Source organism: Dasypus novemcinctus, chromosome 2 (genome assembly GCF_030445035.2).
Source record: "Dasypus novemcinctus isolate mDasNov1 chromosome 2, mDasNov1.1.hap2, whole genome shotgun sequence".
In the NCBI taxonomy this organism is placed as follows: Eukaryota; Metazoa; Chordata; class Mammalia; order Cingulata; family Dasypodidae; genus Dasypus; species Dasypus novemcinctus.
Genome location: NC_080674.1, coordinates 45,690,433 through 45,713,722, shown reverse-complemented (window position 1 = coordinate 45,713,722; position 23,290 = coordinate 45,690,433). Strand labels below are relative to the sequence as shown.

Sequence of the window (23,290 nt, the reverse complement as noted above, 5' to 3'; positions counted from 1 at the left end):
GGAGACAGAAGTTATAACTCACACCAGTTTTAAGATTTACAGTCCAGAACATGAAATCGCTTTAAAAACACTGATCCTACACAGAAATATGCAAAGACCAGCCTGGCTATGACACACTGGAGAATTTCAGATTTTACAGGGAGTAAAGGGAGACAGCTCACTGGGGAACTTAAAGAATGTAATTCAGTGCACAATAAGTAGTCCCCAAATCAATCATCATGTATAACCCCTCACTTGGAGGAATAATTCTGTAGGACAAGTGAAAGGAGACTATCAGAGAGCTATACTAAATATAAGAACCAGCTCAAGAACATAACTGGGTTTTAAATAAAGTAGGTGCTGATGAGAAGTCTACTTAGGAACTGTACAAATTTTAGTAGAGGAAAAATGCACCATTTCAGGGTTGCTCTAATTCCCAAGACCACATCAATGAAACTTATACCAGCCAGGAATAAGAACTATGTTCTTACTCAAATTTTCCTTCTCACCCTTAGAATCCATCAGCATGGGCTAAGTTACACTTTGGTAACAACTACCCACCAAATTCCAGCAGCTGGAAACAACAAAGGTTTCTTTCTCACATGAATGATGATCAAAGGGCAGCTGGTAGTTTTGCTCTGCATCATTCTCACTCAGAACCGAGGCTGCTGTAGCAGCTCCTGTATGAAATGTGCTGGTCACAAAGCTCTGGAGAATCTGGCCATGGCGACTAAATCATCCTGCTAGAAATGACACATGTCGCTTCTACTCACAATGTATTTTCCAGAACTAGACAGTTGCCACAACTGACCATGAGGTGGCAGGTGGTACAATCCTACCCACACCCAGAAGGTAGAGAGCTGACACGCACTACCAACCTGTAGGCAGTAGCAGGGAGGTGGAACTTTATGGAATCACCAGGACCTACAGTCAAGATGATCAAGTTATTTTCAATGAGGAAAAAGAATACATTCTTTCTATTCTCCTCTCATGTTAATTTGTTGAGCTCATATTTGCCTTTAAAGGATGAAATATCCTGTGTAGAATCATTACGTGCGGTGAAAGAAGATGCGTACAAATGATTACATACACACAATAACATAAAGTTCAAGAACAGGTAAACCTAAACCTAACTGATGGTGATGGATACCACAATACTGGTTACCGTGGTGGCAGTACTGACAAGTAAGACCACCTTCTGAAATGCTGGAACTTTTCTGTTTGGAAAGTTCTGTCTCTTGATCTCAGAGGTGGTTATACTGGTATATGCATGTGTAAAACTGCTCAAGCTGTACAAGTAAGACTGGGCCTTTTAATGTATGTTTTTGGACAACCGTGGAAACTGGGAGAAAGTAAAGATTCATGTAAATCCATCTCTTACCTCACACATTGTTTAAAAAATTAAAATGCATCTGTAACTCAAATAGGAAAACAATTCACCCAGAATTTATGAGAAAGTAAAAATAGTATTTGGGATGGTTTCATAAATTCCAGAAACTCTACTTCTTAATTGATTCAAATTACCCTCATCTTCAATATTAACATATGTCCAGTTGATAGATTTAGTCAACTCTAAAGATATTCTAATGTAGTTGACAAGGAGATGCTTTCTGAAACAACCTACCGCAAGAAGTCAGCTGATTAGGAACCCCTGTCAATAAACATGAAGTTTTAAACAAAACGATTGATGCATAGGCAGGAATAAAAAGCACATGCTGGGGGGACACAAAGTATTATCGTTCGTTTTTTTTTTTAACTGAGTGGGAATAATGTTTAATAACTCTTCATTAATATAAAAACTTTTATTTCATTTGATACTATTTAATGAGGCCTCTTTTTCTTAAGAAAATGGGAATCATGTTTAGAGATTAAGTCCTCCTGGAGAAATTTTACCTACTGCACAATAATTTTCTAAATTCCATCAAGAAATTTTCTCATTGTTATCTTTATCAATAATAGTGAAACGCTACTACTGCCTCACTCTATTTTTTCCCTTTGCATTTATATCCACTGGACACACTGTACATTTACTTGCTTGTAACTTGAGTCCACTCTCACTGGGATGTTAGATCCATGAAAGCAAATAGTTTTGTTTTTCCCTACTATATCCACAAAACCTAGACCAGTGCTTGACACACAGTGAGCACTCAATAGATACTTTTTTGCGTGAGTAAATGAATGAATAAGAGTCTCTCTGACCTCAACAGATACAACACACATATGAATATATATTCACATATATACATACACACACATATACATATATAAAAAAAGAGAACCATGAACCAGCATAGAGTTACCAATAGTTTATTGCACTAAGTATGGACACTAAAAAAATTGCTACCTATTAATGACTCATTTCCTAAAAGAAGGGAACTTTTAATTCCAAAAACATCAAGAACCCATTACATCAGAAGTGAATAAGCATATTTGACCATTTTAAAAATTCATTATATTTTTCTTATTTTCTCATTTTATGAAAGACTAGCAAAAGTTTCAGCAAGAAAATCACTACTACAAATATTTTGGCTATCAATGCTTACTGGGTCATGCCAGGTTGCTATCTTATTCATACTTACTCTTGAGAAAATATCTGAAAGGTTGCATCAGCTAAAGCATTGGCAGTTAATAAGTAGATAAAAACACTAAAATATATTTGAAAGAAAAAAAGAGGCTGGATGATTGATTTAAGATGAAATGAGAAAATGTGTAGTGACTTTCTAAAAAGTATTTCTAGTATAAGAGAAAAGGGGAGAATATTCAATTAGTGGAATTTGGGCTTTAGAAACTGAACGTTGAGAAAGAATTTGCTTTTCAGAGCATCTTCAAATTACCTCTACAAAATCACATGACATGATACTTGGAGATAGCTGGCAAGCCTGAAGTAGAACTTGCTGATCATTGCCTCTTCCACACCCTACCTTATTGGTGGTTCCCATTCACATGGAATCATAAGATATGTAATTTTATGCTTTGTCTCCTTGTCTTTTTTCTTAGTTAACAGTCTTCTACTGTATGGCCCACAGATTTACTGATATTTCTCCCCTTAGTAATTTGGAAAGCATATATGCTGTGTTACGTTTAAGTCTTAGAATCAAATCATTATCCTCTAATTATCCATGTCAATAATTAAACAGCAATTCTTTGCTCTTTCAGGGATAAAATGAGATAACTAGAATACTAATACCTCTCTCACCACTCATATCCTCTCTTTGGTATTGTTTTGCTTTTTGGTTAAAATCTTAAATGTTTTATTACAATCTGGGGTTAATACTAAGTGTATCATCACTTTCAAAAATTATATTGTTTTACTTTGTAAACACAATTGTGTATATGCTTATTTAATGGTTCAGTGCTCTACATATGCTCTTTTCTATCATGACTTCGTAGATGATGAGTTTTTATTTTGATGTATCTCTTAGTTGGCCAAGTATGTCTTCAAGTAATGGTAATAAATAAGGGCTCCGAGAAGAATGGTCTGTCTTGCTCCTGCTGATGTTTGCCAGGAACCAACTCTAATCCTTCCCAGTCAGGAGGTCTTAAAGGGGGAGGTCAGAATTTCCTCATTTCCTGCAAAGTCTGCAACACTTCACTGCCTTCTAAGGAAGTGTCTGGAGTCTTTGGCGGCTCCTTCAATCTAGTCTTATCTGGGCTGAATCTACTAGAAATTCTTTTATGTAATGTTCATGGCATGTAACTGCTGCTACTCCCTACTCTTGTTATTCATTTTTCATTTCAATCAATTTTAGGGAAAGAGCAGTTCTGAAAGGAAGATTTGATCACATCACTCCTTTGATTCAGAAATCCTAGCTAACTCCTCACCTATAAAATTCTGGATAATATTCAGAATCTGGAGAAGAGCGTTCATTATTTGGTGCTGGCCCACTTCAAATCTTGCACCTGAGCTAGTGCCTCACACACTTCCCCTAGTCCTGGCCCTGTTCCTGTGTATAAGATAAAAACAGAGCAAGATTTTTTGTTCAAACACTGGTATAAACAGGTTCCGAAATCAAAACAATCACTTATTTTAATTAATTTTTTTTATTTTGGTATTTTATTTCGCATTAACACTTTGAATGAAAAACCAGCCCAAAATTGTACAGCCACTTTGGAAAATAGTTTGGATGATCCTTATAAAGCTAAACATAAGCTTACCATATGACCCAGCAATTGCACTCCTAGGTATATACCCCAGGGAGCTGAAAACTTATGTCCATACAAAACCTGAACTTGAATGTTTATAGCAGCTTTATTCATAATTGCCAAAAATTGGAAGCAACCAAGATGCCCTTCAAGAAGTTAATAAAAAACTGGCATATCCATTCAATGGAATATTATTCAGCAATAAAAAAAGATATCAATCCATGAGAAATCATGGAGGAAAGTTAAATATATGTTATTAAATGAAAGAAACCAGTTTGAAAGACGAGGCTACATGTTGTATGATTCCAACTATATGACACTGTTGAAAAGACCAAATTATAGAGACAGTAAAAAGATCAATAGTCACCATGGGATAGGAGGGGAGGTGATGGGTAGAGGGAAGGGCAGACTTGGTGGAGCACAGGGCATTATTATGTCAGTGAAACTATTCTGTACGATACTGTAATAGTGACTATGTAGCATTATATTTGTCAAAATACATGGAACTGGACAAATAAAGCATGAACTCCAATATAAACTACGGATTTTAGTTACTACTAATAAATTGGTATTGGTCCATCAATTGTAACAAATGTACTGTACTTATGTGAGGGAGTAGGGAGATAATGGGAACTTTCTGTACTTTCTGTAAAATTTTTATGTAAACCTAAAATAGCTCTAAAAATAAAGTTTATTATTTAAATAAACAAATAAATAATTACCTCAGAGCAAGTAAACATATCAAGAGCAGCCAAATGTGGAAACACATAATAAAAAATAAATACAGGACAATTATCTATTAAATAGTTTTCTTTGTATTTTGTCAAATGTCAAGGGAACTAGTGTCTTAGGCAAAGCCACCTATAGTGAGAGCCAATAAACACCTTGGAAAAAACTTACCACTGCTTTTGGCCATTAATATTAGCTTCTCAAATGTTAATAAACATGAGGAACTATCCAAAGCAACCAAGAAATACACCATTCACTGGCAGTCATGAGGGGATCTCTCAGCAAATTTTTAGTCATTCATGACTGTTTGACTATGTTGACAGCCAGGTCAAATATTTTCCTAGTCCTGGTATCAATGAAGAATATCTTTTTATAGTTAATTCTTAATTCTCCTCTGAATGTTACTTATTCCAAACAGCCTTCTGTGAGTTCCTACGATATTTAAACATGGAATAACTGTTAAACCTAAGTTAAATTGCTCAAAGCATATTACTGTGTCTAATGAGGCCAGCTTCCCCATGTATATTAAGTTTTCTTCCAAACCACTTTCAAATTATGCTCACCCTGCAAGGCACATGAGATCATGAGTTGCTTCACAATCTAAAAGTTGAACAATAGATATGTTTATTTGGGCTGATTAACTAGGATAAAAGGTTAAGACTGCAAAACCTTGAGATTTTTGCTACAGATTTCCAAAAATATGCGAAGAAATTCTTCTTACAATATTTTGTTTAATATTGACAAAAGCTGTTTAATGAGAGTAATATGTGGGCGTTTTTAAATTAAGGTAGGGAAGTGGATGTGGCTTAAGGGATAGAGCTCCCACCTACCACATGGGAGGTCCTTTGTTCAGTTCCTGGTGCCTTCTAAAGAAGACTGCCAGCTGGCATGATGGACAGGCGAGGCAACAAGGTGATGCAACAAGAGACACAAGAAGAAAAACATAATGAGACTCAACAAAGCAGGGAGGAGGGGTTCCCAGTGCTTCCTAAAGAAGACGAGCAAGATAGCAAGCTGACACAACGGGCAGGCGCGGCAAGATGAAGCAAAAAGATGATGCAACAAGTGAAGAGACACAAGAAGAAAAACAAATTGAAAGACACAACGAGGAAGGGAAGGGAAGTAGTTCAGGTAATTAGGTGCTTCCCTTTCACATTGGAGGTCCTGGGTTCAGTTCCCAGTGTTTCCTTCATTGTTTGCACTTGCTGTGTCTGTTCATTTTCCTTGTTTCTTTAGGAAACACTGGGAAGAAATAAATAGATAAAGTAAATCTTTAAAATCTTTTTTTAAAAATTGAGGCAAATAAATCAAGAGAATTGGGGTAGTAACTTCTCTTTTGGGTAATGGTATATCAAGATAATTTCCATTTTCTGGTTTATGCTAATCATTTGAAATAGCTCTTGTTAACATTTAGCTGAATGCTCCTATCTGTAATTAAGATTTGGTACTCAGTGCAATAAAATCACTGGGTATGCATTTATATACACATCAGCTTTTCCATTTAAAATGCATGTAAACACAAATTATTAGCCACTTACTAATAGCTGCAATTGAGTTTTATGTGCATGTTTCTATCAAACTTAGTGGTCGGTCTTTATTTCTAGCTAATCTAACATGGTTATTGGCTGACAAATACTTTTTTCATCCCAGCGTCTATGAATTCAAGAAAAATTAGCTACTGAATTGAGCTGTTGCCCTAAAAATAAGGGGAAAATGATTTCTTCAGATAAAAACTCTCATGACAGTTTCCTTAGCATTATAATAAAATATTTTTTAAAATTTCTCAGAATGTTTAAAATATGTCTTCTCTTTGGTACATTTTCTGAAACTGAGATTCTGCTTTGTTTTGCTGTACCAGAGTCCCATAATTTCCATTGCCTCCTGCATTTAATTGTACATTTGTTCCAATTAATGAACCAATATTGATTTATTAGTAGTAACTAAAGTCCATAGTTTTAAGGGTCATTCTTTGTGTGTACAGTTCAATGGGTTTTGACAAATGCATGATGTCATGTATTCACTACAGTATCATGCAGAATAGCTTCACTGCCCTAAATATTTTTCTAGTCTTTATATCAACTCGTTAAATTGATTTCACAACCCACTACTTAGTTATAACACGGGTATTGAGAAACACAAAACAATAAAATTTATCTTTTATTTTTCTTTTCCTTTAAAGGTTTTTTTAATGATTCATCAAATTGTTCAAAAATGAATTTTAGAATTTTCTAATGATGAAACACTTATTTTATTTTTTCTTTATTAGAGAAGTTCTTTATTAGAGAACAATCATGCCTAAAATACAGGACTCCCATTTACCACCCCACTACCAAAACTTTGCACTGGGGGGAAACTTTGTTATAATTGATGATAGCACATTTTTATAATTGTATTATTAATGAAAGTCCATGGTTTAACTTAGATTTTACTATTTATTCTGTTACCATATATACAATCTAACGTTTCCATTTGTAATCACATTCAGATATTGATTGTAATACTGTTAATTATGTTCACAATGTTGTGCTACCATCTCCATTAGCACCAGTCATTACCAAAACATTTCCATCATTCCAAATAGGAATCCTGTACATTTTAAGCCTTAACTTCCCATTCCCTATCCCTACTTCATTCCCTGGTAATCTATATTCTAGATTCTAACTATACAAATAGTTTGTTTATTCTAATTGTTTCTAATAAGTGAGATCATACAATATTTGTCTTTTTTTAAAAAACCATTTCACAAAACGTTCAAAGTGTTCTACACAAGAAAAGTATAAAATTAAACACCTCAGAGGACCTGACAAAGTCACGTTTTAACTTTTCCTTAAACAATAAAAGTTATAGGAAAACTATCTCTGAAATTATGATAAAGCTGAATATAGAGTTTCTCTACACACATTATAATAAAAACAAATAGTTTTTAAAAGATCTTTTCTTCTGATTTTTATATTGGTTTCTTCCTACATTTTCTAAATCTAAACATCACATGAAGGCATTTCGGAGCTAGAATCTGGCATTGCTACTGATAAACCACTAACAAAAAATACATAATTTGAAAGTGGACTTGGCCCAGTGGTTAGGGCATCCATCTACCACATGGGAGGTCCGCGGTTCAAACCCCAGGCCTCCTTGACCCGTGTGGAGCTGGCCCACGTGCAGTGCTGATGCACACAAGGAGTGCTATGCCACGCAGGGGTGCCCCTGCATAGGGGAGCCCCACACACAAGGAGTGCACCCCATAAGGAAAGCCACCCAGTGCGAAAGAAAGTGCAACCTGCCCAAGAATGGCGCCGCACACACGGAGAGCTGACACAACAAGATGACACAACAACAAAAAAGAAACACAGATTCCAGTGCCGCGGACAAAGAAGAACACACAGCAAATAGACACAGAGAACAGACAACTGGGGCGGGGGGTGGGAAGGGGAGAGAAATAAATAAAATAAATAAATCTTAAAATATATATATAATTTTATTGCTATTATTTTTCCTTCTGGCTTCATAAGCCAGAAGGAAACTAAAGGAATAAGCAATAAAATATTTTCAGGACTTGTAGTTGTCCTGGGTGATGCTGCAACAACAGATGCTGGACATTGTGTGTCCTACCATGGCCCACTGGGTGGAATGGGGGAGAGTGTAGACTACAATGTAGACCACTGTCCATGTGGTGCAGAAGTGCTCCAAAATGTATTCACCAGGTGCAGTGAATGTGCCACGGTGATGGAAGAGGTTGTTGATGTGGGAGGAGTGGGGTAGGGGGGGCTGAGGGGTATATGGGGACCTCATATTTTTTTAATGAAACATTTAAAATAAAATAAAGAAGAAAAAAAGAATTAACCTTTTTAAAAATTTTTTACTCTCAACAAATATATTTTTAGTTACACCAAAGAAGTAATTAATTCTTCCCCCCCCCCTTTTTTTTTTTTTGAGAATCTCAAAGGCTGGCCTCTACACACAAATATTTTAATTATAATATTCTAAAAGTCATCACTAAACAAATCACTTAAACATAATTTATCTATTCACAATGTGCAGTAGAATCATTCTTCTCACAAAATAATGTCATCATTTTCATGGTTGTTTACTGCTAGAGATACAATACAGGTTAGTACTTGTCAGGGGCTGGGAGGAGGTGGAAATGAGGAGAAAATGCTTACTAGGTAAGGAGTTTTACTTTGGAGTGATGGAAATATTTTGAAACTTGATAGGGTGGTTGCACAACATTGTGAATATACATGAATTTTACCTCAATGAACTATTTTTTAATGCGTGAAATAAGCCTGTCATGTCAAGGAAAACACCTGATAGTAATTTGTTGCCAGTGATAAAATTCAAAATTTCAGGAGAAAATTAGAATGATAGAAAATTTGTATCTAACCCTGTAAGTTTAACAGATTCCCAAGGTTTAACAACTTTTCTGATCACTCAGGTGTGGACTAGTGTTACTTTCAACAAAAGATCCCACTGTGATCTTTTGTTCAATATTGTACAATTTAGAATTCTGTCCAACACTAATTTTATTTTGTCTTGAGTTTTACTATGAGATGAGAATATGGATCCTATATGCCTGAATTCATTAAAGCCAAGAGTTTGTAAGCCATGCTGTTCTTTCAAGACTTCAATTTCTTTCAGAATGGCACTCTTGCAGCTCATTACAATCTGTAGGATAGCATTCAATGAGGATTTTCACTCTTCAGTTCTACATGTTAAAATGAAAGTTTTAAGAACTTCATACAAATGGTAAAGAAAAACATTTTTTAAGAGTTATAGTCATATATAAACATTGTATGATGATATGGAATAAAACGTGCATTGTAGGACATTTTCTTAAGAAAACTTTTCTGATGAGATTAGTGATGTTACTAACAAATGTGACTTTTCAATATTGTATAATGAAATGTGTCAACATTGGGAAGATCTGTATAGCTATTTTCCAAATGACCCATGCTTGAATAAAAGATCCATTCAAAGTGCAAGCTACATCAATGGCTATTAATGTAACAGGCAACAGAAAGTTCAGTGATAAAGTTTCACTTTCCACTAGCATTTAAGAAACTACCCATCGTAGAATTTTAGTGTGGTTTATTAAAAGAATATCCACAACTATCTGTAAAAGCTATTTAAATGCTTCTCTCTTTTCCAACACATGTTTGTGTGAGACCAGATTTTCTTTACATATTTCAACCAAAACCTCTTCTAGTATAACAAATTTAATTTCAAAGCACATATGAGCCATCTTCTATTAGGCAGACATTAATAAATTTGCAAAAGATAAAACAATGGTACTCTTCTTGCTGATTTTTATATAAAGTATGTGATATGACTTGAATTGTATGCCCCAAAATATATGTTGAAGTTCTTATCTCTGGTACCAATGAATATGAACTTATTTGGAAATAAGGGTCTTTGCAGATGCAATCAAGTTAAGATGACAGAGATCATACTGAATGAGGGTGAGCTGTAATCCAATATGGCTGTGTCCCTATAAGTAGAGGAACAGAGACACAGAGTCACAGGAAGACAAAGACACGGGAACTCCAAAGACTTCTAGAACCACCAGAAGCTGGAATAGGAAAAGAAGATTTCTTCCCTAGAGCTTTCTCCTCCCTAGGTTTGGGAGAGCATGGCTGACACTTTGCTGACACTTTGATTTCAGACTTCTAGCTTCCAAAAATGCGAGAGAATAAATTTGGGTTGTTTAAGCCACTCTTTTCCTTTTTGTACTTTGTATAGCAGCTCTTGGAAACTAATACTGTATATTTTTTATGTTAATATGCATTTTTAGTTTCCTGGCTGCTAAAACAAATACCATGCAATGGGTGGACTTAAACAACAGAATTTAATTGACTCATGGTTTTGAGCCTAGGAGAAGTCCAAAATTAAGGTGTCACAAGGCAATAGTTTCTCCCAGAGGAACATTTGGGGGATGGCAGCTGGAGATTTTTGGGTTTTGGCTTTTTCTGTCACATGACATGCATAGGGAAGCCTCTCCTAGCTTCTGTGGATTCTGTTGACTTCCAGCTTTGACTCATGGCTCTCTCCATGTATCTGAATTTCATTCTGCTTATAAAGGATTCCAGTAATAGGACTAAGACACATCCTGATTCATTTGGGTGACACCTTACCTGAAGTAACCTCATCAGAAGATTCTATTGACAAGGGCTCACACCCACAGGAATGGAATAAGATTAAGAACATGTCTTTCTGAGGTACATAACTCCAAGCTACCACAAGATGTAAAGATTTATCACTGTTACATTTAACTGACTTAATGTATAAATACTTCATAATTTTCTCAAATCTTATTTGTAAGACAGTAAATATCAATATATAAACAGATGGTCTTTGGGATTATCAATAATTTTTAGGAGTATAAAGAAATCTGAGACCAAGATGTTTGAGAAGTGCTATTCTATTCTATTCAGGATAACAGCATACATTGTTCTGGAATATAGACAACAGATATTTATCAAGCTCTTATAATGAACTTATCATTATGGTGAACTTCAAGAAAGATATAGGGAAACATAATACTCTTTCCTCAAAGAGCAGGAAAATTAATGGATCAACTTATGGACTAAGGTTAAGAGCAATACTGTAATACTCTTACATCAAAGGTGTACTGTATTAGTAACAGCAATGGAAAAAAAATATGCCAAATATACACTATGGACAAAAGTTAGTGGTAATAGTCTGATGTTTTTAGCTCATAATCTGTAACAAATGTTCCACAACAATGTATGGTATAATGGTGAAGAGTTGTTATATAGGAATTCTACATATGTGCATGATTGTTTTGTAAGTTCACAATTTCTATAATAAAAATAAGTTAAAAAGTTAACTGATGAGACAAGATGCACACACGTAAGTCAAATAACAATACAAAACTATAAGTCAAGAAGTGTCATGAGACAAAATTGGATTATACGTCCATTTAGTGACAAAGAAAATAAATGCAATGAGTTCAGAGGAAAGGTGTGAAGGCTGTCAGTGAAGGCTCATGTAGAAAGGACTTTACATGAGACATAAAGGATGAATAAAACTTAAAGAGATTGAAGAGCTTTACAACAAATTTCTGGATTCGAGAAGAACACAACTTAAGCTACAGTTCAGAGCAAAGAAAGCACATGTATATTCAACTAACCATGAGCAAATCTGATTGAAGCAGAAGATTTTTGTGGGGGAACAGTAGCATCATAATTCTTTTTATGGCAAGGGACAGATACCCAAGTCAAATAGTGACGGATGAATTCTTTTAACTTAAAAGCCCAGCAGGTTGATTGGGAATTATTGTTTTTCATCTATTCTATAGTAAATGCTAATTTTATTCTTATAAGATAACAGGCAGGATAAATACTGCCATTTCCAGATGCCCTCATCAATGAGGACACTTGAAAAACGGTCCTCTTGTATTGAATCCCACACAATTAAAGTGTATGATACCATTGCATTGTGTCTCCTTGTGGAAAGGAAAACAATTATCAGCTCTCATTAAAATTTCCATTTCCCAGAGAATCCAGTGGAAAGAGTTCTTTCAGTGGACTAGGGGGTCACATTATTTCATGGCTCTCACTATGGTCTGACTTCAACTTGCAAATTGGCTATCCGCACATGGTGGGGAAAATGGTCATATTCATATCTACCTAACTTAGAAACTGCAGGGGGTAAAAAATAAAACGAAACAAAAAGGTTCTTTTTCAAAGTACATAAACATCAATTCAGGAAAGAACAATAAGTGACTCAGCATAGATCAGGTATAAATGGATTAACTATTATAGCCAGAGGAGTGAGGCTATTAAAATATCCCCAGCCTCCATCACCTGCTAAACACTGTGATGAATGTGGGGAAGTGGTGCACAAGAACCGAAGGAGGGACAATCTTCCAGAGGTGACGGAGGAGCTAAATACACAAAAATTAACAGATTCCGCTTGTAATAACTATCAGTATCAATCACTGCCCTTGATTTTTTCGGGTAATATATTTGAAGGGCATACTGTACCTATATACTATTATATAGGCTACCTTTGAAAAATGGATCTGAATTCTCATATAACAGTTTCTTGGAAGATATGTGAAATTTGCACAAATTTCCCCAATGATCCAGATATGTGGTCCTAGAAGGTAGGTAGACTTTCTCTTATCCAAATCATTATTATGGGGAAATAAAGTTAGGAAGATAATTCAAAGTTGGATGATGGATTGTATTAAATGTATACATGAGAAAATTGGACTTTATTATATTTAGACTTGATATTAGCACTGTTACTTGGATATACTTGTGAAAATAGACTTTTATATTTCATTTAAAATACCTTGTATTTTTTTAACTCTACCCTTATATTTTATTATAAGGGCAAACATCCTGACTTAACCCAACTGCTTGCTTGAATAACATGATTCAATATGAAAATAAGAAACTGTCTACAAATCTCTGGCAGCAATACATTGCAATATACAGTGCATACAGGAACCACACAGAGCAGCAAACTCTCATATAAAACAAAAGTTTAATACCTTTAGAATCCAAATTTTTCTTTAAAATCATTCATGAAAAAGATTATCAAGTCAGAATTAGCACCTCAACTAGTCAAGCATCAGGAAGCTACATTACAACTATTTAATACACAAAGAGACACCTTTCCAAGCAGTCACTCTCTTCTAATGTCTCTATTCTAGAATTACACAGTGTGTTCCACTTCTCTATATGCCCTCGTCCATCATTTCTCAAGATCATGAAAACTGAATTTGTTAAATACCAGAAATCTGTTGCTATGACATTGTATAAAACTTAACTTTTTGTTGTTGATCATCTGAAGTTATTAAGACAGCTGGTAACTGGTTAGTAAATTTCCTCCTCCGTAAACTCTTCACTTAATCCATCTGTAGCTGTGACTGTTCCACCAATTCCACCAATTCCTTTTTCTCCTTTCATAGCCTCTCTGAATTTCTGAAGGTATAATTTCAGTGGTTCTACATAGCTTTCAAAGCTTAAGATAGACATGACAAACAGAATATCACCTCCAGTAATTGTCTTCTGTTTTGCTTGATGGCATCATTCATGGCTTCAGAAGTTATAAAGCTGATGAACTCACACATTTTTGAACACATTCTTTGGCATTATTTGCAATCTTTCCTGTTTAAGGTATGGTGCTTTTCATTATTCTTGCTGAGGCAGGATAGCATAGGGACCTGAGGAGGAAGAAGGCAGAAAATCTAATAAGTCTGGTAAGAGAAACTGAGAAGATTGGCCTGTTTACTGGCATTAGCCTGCTAAGACAAACAGGCAAGTTGGGAAGGGGCAGCATACAAGAACACACCCTCCAGCTTGCAGTCCACACACCCAGAGGCTGTATGATCGGAAGGCACCCAGCACAGAGGGAAGGGGCAACAGGGGTCCCACCACACCTACCTATGTAATTTTCAGATTGCCTCACATGTCGTGGACAGTGACCAGAGGTCACTGCTGGTCAGCACGCCCTACAGAGCTGATAGACAGCAGCCAGTAGCCAATCACCACTGGACAGCAACCCCTAACCCCTAAGAGAATCAAATCACCCAATAGAGTTCCCCTGCTTTTTTTCAAATATGCTTTTTAGCACAGGCTCTATAGGCCTAATGCCCCATAAAACAGGGGACCCCCAGGGCAGAACTTCACATTTTTCTCCCTTGAAAATGCCCATCTTTATCCCTAAAGATGTACTTTCTTTTCCTTACTTTATCTCTCAATGCATTCTTTGCTTGCCTGATTAATTTGTGACTCATCCTTGAATTTTTTCTCATGGTGAAACCAAGAACCTAGACACTGTCTCCAATAGGATTCCCACTTTTGCAATTGTAAGATACATATCCTGTTCTCTGAAACTCTTTTGAGCCATTTGTGTCTTCATGATCGTTCATGCTGTTCTCAACATTATCATGAAGCTGAATAACAAAATGACTTCCTCCAGTATAGTCTGCAGAAATTCCTAATTGAGAAGCATCTGTTGTAGAACTGTCACCATCCATTGCCATGAAATACCATCAGAATATGTTGAGTGGTGCTTAGAAACCACTCTAAATAGGTGTCTGGTCTTTGTTCACTTTCAGCCCCCAGTGCAGTCCTAGTTGGCTCCTATCTCCAATTGGCTGTTTGGTTACACAGAAAATGGCTGTGAAAGAACCAGTCCCAGTGCAGAGTTCCACTGTCAGGACTCAGCCTCCCCTAGCTCTGCCTCAGCGCAACACCCTCCTTTATTTTTTTTTAGGAGGTACTGGGATCAAACCCAGGAGGCAGGTGCTCAACCATTTATGCTACAACCACTCCCATCTGTATTTGGTTTTAATTATCTTTTTGCAAAATAACTTGAACCTTTCTTGCTTGCTAAGACTAGAATATCCAAGTAATATGTTTCCCTCTCTTTTCCTATCCCATCCCTCACGATTCTCATATTTTAGACATCCTATCCCTATCCATAACATTCTGGAGATCCTGAAAAGACAATGTCCTTCTATTTCCCACCTTCCTCACTACTCTTCCGTGTGGGGAAAATGAACTATCTAAAACTACTGAGGAAAGCTGATGCATGAAACATCATATGTGTAAGATATATCATCAGAGACAACTGTAATAGGTACTGAGAAAGAATTATGAAGAACAAGAAATCAAAGCAAGACTGATAAAGAATTATGCAAGAATTATCATAGTAATCTTCATAAAGAATTATGAAAAACAGGATGTCAGAATAAGCTCAATGTAACCATTAACATAAATTGAATATTTGCTGACTCTTACCAAAAGTATGATGATGAATATCAGTTGAAGTTTTAATTCCATATACAAAAGGAGCTGAAAATACAACGTCTTAGCCTCTTGCTGTTTATGTGTATGCATTCAGAGTATCGGCTTTTCTCAATAAAAAAACAGAAATTCTATATTTATGAGTTGGTGTGTTGCTTAGGGTCTCCAATACTTTTTTTTTTTGATATTTTGCATATTTTTATTCACAACATGTACAATCAGTGCCATCTGGATAACTGGAAATGGAGTTATTAGTGACTTTTTATAAAACCAATTTTAATGATACATATTAATAAAGCATACAATCCATCCAAAGCATACAATCAATGGTATTTAGTATAACCACATAGTTGTGCATTTATCACTTCACTCATTATTAGAGCACTTTATTATCCCAATATTTATAATAATGAACAAAAAATGGACAAAAACTCTACCCCTTAATAATCACCTCTGAATCTCTCTATACTTCTCTTACCATATATAGCTGTATTCTTTCTCTCTCTCTAGTTTATTTACATTTATATTTTATATAAATGGAGTCAAATGATATGTAGTACCCTTTGTCTAGTTTCTTTCAATTGGAATAATTCCTTTTTCACCCTTAATGAAAGATTATTAGTGTATTGCTACACACTACTCTTCATAGTTGGCTTTGGTTATATTTTTATCTGATATTAAGATCTCATAACATTAACATACATTTCTTCAGTTACAAAAAAAAAAACAGTTTATGTATGCAATATTGCCCATACTAATTTGTCATATGAGGTTTTGCTTTGCTGTACAGTCCTATGTTACATTTTTTAGTTTTCCTTCTAGTAATATATATGACCTTGGACCTTCCATTTCAACCACTGTCATATCTATTTTTTCTTGTTTTTTTGTTCTTTTTGTCTTTATTTATTTTTTTAACATTACATTCAAAACATATGAGGTCCCCATATACCCCCCACTCCCCTCACCCAACTCCTCTCCCCTCCATTACTTTTTTTTTTCCCTCCATTACTTTTTTATCCTCAACACTTGCCAAATCTACCTACTTTGAAGCCCCAGTGGTTTTGTGTAGAGTCACATCAGAAAAATGAGGGACAGGCTTGTCAGAGGAGTAAATTGAGACAGTGTGAAGTAGACCCAGGACCCCACCTTAACTCTTTTAAACCTTTTGTATCACTGAGACCATCTAGAAGCTAAACCAAATTTCCTTATACAGAAAGAGGTAGCCAACATGTTTCCAAAATTAACTGAAACCATGGAAGAAACCAAATTGCTAATTGTAGAATACCAAAAACTAAAATATATGTGTTTCAACGTTTGTTAAAACCAAAGATTCTAGTTTTTCTTTGTGAAATAACTTTCTCCCACTACTATCATGAATATCAATACTAATAGAAGAAAATTGTGGAGTGAATATACCAAAGCGTATATTTTTATTTTGTTTTTGTGCCATGCTTTTATTCTTTATATATCTTTGTTCTTTCACATTCTGGTTATTTTTAGAAGCTATACATGAAATTAAAATGCAAACTTTAAAAAATTACACAGTACCAAATTAAAAGTTAAAGTACATCACCAAACCCACAAACCTCAATCTCCTTCCCTAGAGAAAAAACACTTTTAACAAACTCTGCTTTTAATATTCTGGTGGTTATCATCGCAATTATGAATAATATGCTGATGCCATGACTTGGAAAAACATTTGTATGTTGATGACTCCAAACTTTTTAACTCTAGCCATGATTTCTTGACTGAGCTGAATTCTCATAGTGCCATATTGTACACTTAATTGACATTGCAAACTTAAATACATCTAAAATAGAATTCTAGAATCTGCTCTATTCTTTGCTCCAAACTTGGTCCACCAGAAATCGTTGCAATTTCTGTTAATGGAAATTGCATGATCTACCTGGGAGCACAAATCAAAACCCTCAGAGTCATTCCTGATTCTTCCTTTTCCTTTTCCCTCTCTATCCAATCAATCAAAAAATTACAGATTAAAATACATCTTTGCCTTAGTTTGGCAGGTTGCTATGACAAATACCACATAATGGTTTTGCTTAAACAATGGGAATTTAGTGGCTCATGTTTTTGAGGCTGGGAGAAATTAAAAATTGAAGCATCAGCAAGGCACTGCTTTCTCCCCAAAGTCTATACCATTCCAGTGATGGTTGCTGGCAATCCTTGGAGGTCCTTAGCTTGTATCTGTACTTCATGTCACATGCCAATGTCCTCTCCTTTCTTTTCTGGGCTCCGTTGACTTCTGACTTCTGGCTACTCCACATTGTTTTTCTCTCAATCTGGTATCTGGTTTCTTTCTCTTTAGAAGGCCTCTAGTATCTGGATTAGAATACAACTTCGTTCAGTTGGGCCACACCTTAATTAAAAATAACATCTTCCAGAGTGATATCATCAACATGATGATATAATACACTCTGAAGAAGTAATCCTTCAGAATCAACTAATAAAAGGACAAATTCTTCTTGTTTGGAACTCTAGAGGATGATAGAGTCTGGAGAAGGACTCCACAATGCTGAAATAAGGATAAAGGAAAATAATCTCCAAAATCAAGGAGGAGATTTTCTGCCTCGTACTGCCAGTCCGGAATTCTGCCTCTCACTCTGTCCTGTGCAAGTTTGGATTTGCGAAGAGGCAACCAATCCTGGGTCACTCCTTCCATAGATTCAGAACACAGAGCCACACAGAGCAGTGAGTTAGAACACCACACATATCCAGGCATAGGGACCTAAGTCCACAGTGACCCAGGGTGAAACATGAGTGGCTGAGAAGAGCCATAGATACAAGTGCTTGCAGATAAATAAAAAGAAAGACTGTGGGAGAACTGTAGGCAAGATGTGCACACACTCAATCAAGTCTCTGTTTGTTGGACCACTGAAATGAAAAATGGAATTTACTGGATTCACCCACCTTTCTGGATTGACTGCTGTCTGGCTTCCTGGGGCAAGACACACTAATTCGGAAGAAACCAGAGGCATAAAATTTCCATGGGAAAAAACAGAAGGAAAACTGAGCTACTGTAAGTCAAGAATTGTCCCAGAGCAGGAATTTGTAAGGAAAAGAAGACGCTAAGTAAGGGAAGTAATGTAAACAAATCATTGGTGCTGGGGAGAAAATTCTTCACAAAATCAAACAGAAAACATCAAGATTCCCAGAAAAGGGAGAGAGGAAAGGAATTTCTTCTGGAGGTGAACAAATGCAAAAAAGGTGTAATCTTAAAAATTGTACTGCATATTCAGGGTAATAATCAGGTGAAGATTTGCTAAGAAAATTCTGAACAGTTAAACACAGTCTACTCTGAAGGTACAGAATAAGTTGGACCAAGCATCAAAAAAAAGCCTTAACACAAAGCCAATCAACATGAGGGCAAGAGGGAGAAACTGAACTTCAGAGTTAATACATCAAAACAATCAGATGCTTAGACATCAACAAAAAATTGCAAGTCACTCTAAGAACAGGAAAGGATGGCTAAGTCAAGAGAACAAATTAAAATTTCAGAGGAGACACTGTAATTTGGAACAACTTATTCAAGAAGGTCAACCAAATCTCTTAAGTCAATTCAAAGAAAGGAAGGAAATATGGATATAGAGTTAACGGATATTAAGATGACAATGTGTAAGCATAAAGAAGAATTTGAAATTTTAAAAGAAACATATAATGGAAATAAGGGGGATGAAAGAGCAATAAAGGAGATTAAAATACACTAGAGTCATTCAACAGCATATCTGAACAGGCAGAAGAAAAAATCAGTGAACTAGAAGACAAGACAATTGAAATCACACAGCCAGAAGAACAGATAGAGAAAACAAGAGAAAAAACAGAGCAGTATCTCAGAGATTTGAGTGCGAGAATGAAGTGCACAAACATAGACATCAGAGGAGTTCCTGAAGAAGAGAAGGGAAAGAGGCCAGAAATAATATTTAAGGAAATAATGACTGAAAACTTCCTAACTCTTATGAAAGACATAAATATACATACCCAAGAAGTGCAACATACTATAGACAATCAGAAAAAGACCTAATAGACCTACTATGAGGCACATATTGATCAAAATGCCAAATAACAAAGATAAAGAGAGAATTTTAAATCAGCAAGAAAAAAGTGATTTATCACATTCAAGAGATCCTCAATAAATCTGCCTGCCAATTTATCATCAGAATTCATGGACGTGAGAAGGTAATGGTATGATATATTTAAGATACTAAAAGAACAAAACTGCTAGTCAAGAATTCTTTATCCAGCAAAACTGTCCTTCAAAAACCAGGGAAAGTTTAAAATATTGACAGATAAACATAAACTCAGAAGGTCTGTCAACAAAAGCTCTGCCCTACAAGATTGCTAAAAAGAATTCTGCAAATTAAAAAGAAAAAACAAGAGAGAGTGTGTTGTAGTAATGTGAAGAAATGAAGATTATCAGTAAGAGTAAATTAAAGGATAAATGCAAAGCCAAAAGACTGTATCCTCAATATACAACTCTGCACTTTAATCCACATAATAATCAGAACACAACTGAACATCACAAAGGCTTATTTCCTAATAGACATGCAAAATATAAAGAGTAAAGTGTTACAAAAACAACATAAAGAGGAGAATGGAGGGATATGGAAAAACATAGAACTTGTATGCTATTGAAGCAAAGTTGGCATCTTTTCAAATTTGTGTATAATAGGCATAGGTTGTATAATATAAACCCAGGATAAGCACAAAGAAAGTATTTTTAAAATATACAGAAGCAGAAGTGAGAAAGGGATTACTTAGAATCATCAGAAAAGATCAACTATACAGAAAAGGAGGTTGCAATAAAGGAACAAAGAGGTAAAAAAGTATATATGACAACTAAAACCAAAGAACAAAATGGCTAAAAAGGCTGTAGTAAGTACTGACTTTACAGTAATAACACTGAATATTAAAGGATTAAACTCCCCAATCAAAAGACATAAAATGGCAGAATGGGTAAAACAACATGGCCCAACTAAATGTTGTCCACAAGAGATTGACCTTATACCTAAAGACATAAACAGGTTGAAAGTGAAAGGTTGGAAAACGATATTCCATGCAAATAATAACTAAAATAGAGATGGGATGGCTATACTATTATAAGACAAAATGCCTTTAAGTCAAAAGCTGTTATAAGAGACAAAGAAGGACACCATATGCAAATAAAGGGACAATTGACCAAGAAGAAATAATAATCATAAATATTTATGCACTAGCCACAGTGTCCCAAAATATATGAGACAATCACTGGCAAAACTGAAAGGAGAAATAGATGTCCCTACAATAATAGTTGGAGACTTCAAAATACCACTTACATCTTTACATAGAACAACTAGACAGAAGATCAATAAGGAAACAGAGAACTTGAATTATATGACAAATGAACTATACCTCACAGATATATATAAATTATTGTACCCCAAACAGCAGGATATACATTCTTCTCAAATGCACATGAATCATTCTCCAAGACAGATGACATGCTGGATCACAAAGCAAGTATAAATACATTTTTAAAAGATTAAAATTATACACTATACCACTATCTCACACCATATACAAAAATTAACTCAAAATTGATCAAAGGCCTAAATATAAAAACAAGGACTAAAAATTCCTAAAAGAAAATGTAGGGAAGCATCTTCAGGATCTTGTGTTAGGCAATGCTTTCATAGATATTACACCCAAAGCATTAGCAACAAAAAATAGATAAATGGGATCACATCAAAATTAATTTTTTTTGGTATTAAAGGACTTTTTCAGAAAAGTGAAAAGGTAATTGACTCAATAGGAGAAAATATTTGGAAACCACATATCTGATAAGGGTTTAATAGCCAGAATTTATTTTTTAAAGTCCTACAACTCAACAATAAAAAGACAAAAATCCAATTAAATGATGGGCAAAAGACTTAAATAGACATATCTCCAAAAAGGATATACAGATGATTAAATGCAAATGAAAAGATGCTCAGTATCACTGGTTATTAGGGAAATGCAAATCAAAACCACAATGAGATACCATTTGACACCCACTAAGATAAAAACACAAGTTTTTAAAAAACAAGATTTTTAAAAACACAAGTTTTAGAAAGGATGTGGAGAAATAGGGACACTCATTCATTGCTGGTGGCAATGTAAAATGGTGCAAGACAGTTTAGCAGTTCCTCAGAAAGCCAAGTAAAAAATTACCATATGACTCAGAAATATCTTTACTACGTGTACATCCAAAGGAATTGAGAGCAGGTATCCATATATTTGACTACTAATGTTCATAGCAGCACTATTCACAACTGCCAAAGGATGGAAGAAACCCAAGTGTCCATCAACCTATGAATGGATAAACAAAATGTGGTATATACACATTTATGGAATGTCATTATTCAGCAGTCCATAATGGAATATTATTCTGCATTAAAAATAGATGAGTTTCTCATTCATACAATAACATAAATGAACCTTGAAGACATTGCACTGAGAGAAATAAGCCAGCCACAAAAGGACAAATAATGAATGAGACCACTGGGATGAAATAATTAGAATAATCAAACCCATAGACTTAGAATCTAGAATATAGGTGACCATGAGCTAGACTAAGGATAAGGAACGGGAATTAATGCTTCAACTGTACAAAATTTCTATTTGACTTGATTGTAAAGTTTTGCTAAATGTGTAGTAGTTATGGTAGAATAACACTGCGAGTATAATTAACAGCACTAGAGTTATATATGTGAATGTGGTTAAAAAGGGAAATTTTAGGTCACATTTCTGTTACTAGAATAAAAATTAAAAGATAAAACATAAAACTTTTTTTTTTTTTAATTTTTTTATTTTTTATTGACTTTGTAATAATATTACATTAAAAATATATATGTGAGGTCCCATTCAACCCCACCCCCCCACCCCCCCTCTCCGCCCCCCCAACAACACTCGTTCCCATCATCATGACACATCCATTGGATTTGGTAAGTACATCTTTGGGCACCTCTGCACCTCATATACATTGGTTCACATCATGGCCCATACTCTCCTCTATTCCATCATGTAGGCCCTGTGAGGATTTACAATGTCCGGTGATTACCTCTGAAGCACCATCCAGGGCAGCTCCATAAAACATAAAACTTAACAACACAATGAACAACCTATTGCAAATGATGGATTATAGTTAATAGTACAATTATAAAAATTTTATTTCATGAATTATAACGAATGTACCACACTGATGCAAGTTGTTAATATTAGGGTAGTATATGTGAAAAAATATACCCCGATGTAAACTATTGGCTAATAGTACAATTATAATATTTTTCATCAGCTTAACAAAGGTACCACACTAATACAAAGTGTTAATAATGGGGAGTATATGGGAACACTATATTTTCCTCTACATGACTTTTCTACAACTTCTCTAATTAAAAATAAAATTAAATTAACATATTCAAGAGATCCTATTCACAATGATTCACACACTTATAGAAATGCAGGGTAAGATTAGGAACATGTCAAATTGGAGTATGTAATTCAACCTACCACAATCTCAAGTCAGTCCCCTCTTGTCTGTCTCTGCTCCACTTAGTCCAAGTCATCATCACTTCTTAACTGAACTACTGAAACTCTTTGCTTCAACCCTTGCCCCTTTTCAATGCATT

The 23,290-nt window shown here is 35.1% G+C and overlaps 1 pseudogene; it reads right to left on the bottom strand.

The window, feature by feature from the left end:
• Positions 1 to 13,585: 13,585 nt before the first annotated feature.
• On the bottom strand, positions 13,586 to 14,866 carry LOC101415595 (nuclear transcription factor Y subunit beta-like; annotated as a pseudogene).
• Positions 14,867 to 23,290: the final 8,424 nt, after the last annotated feature.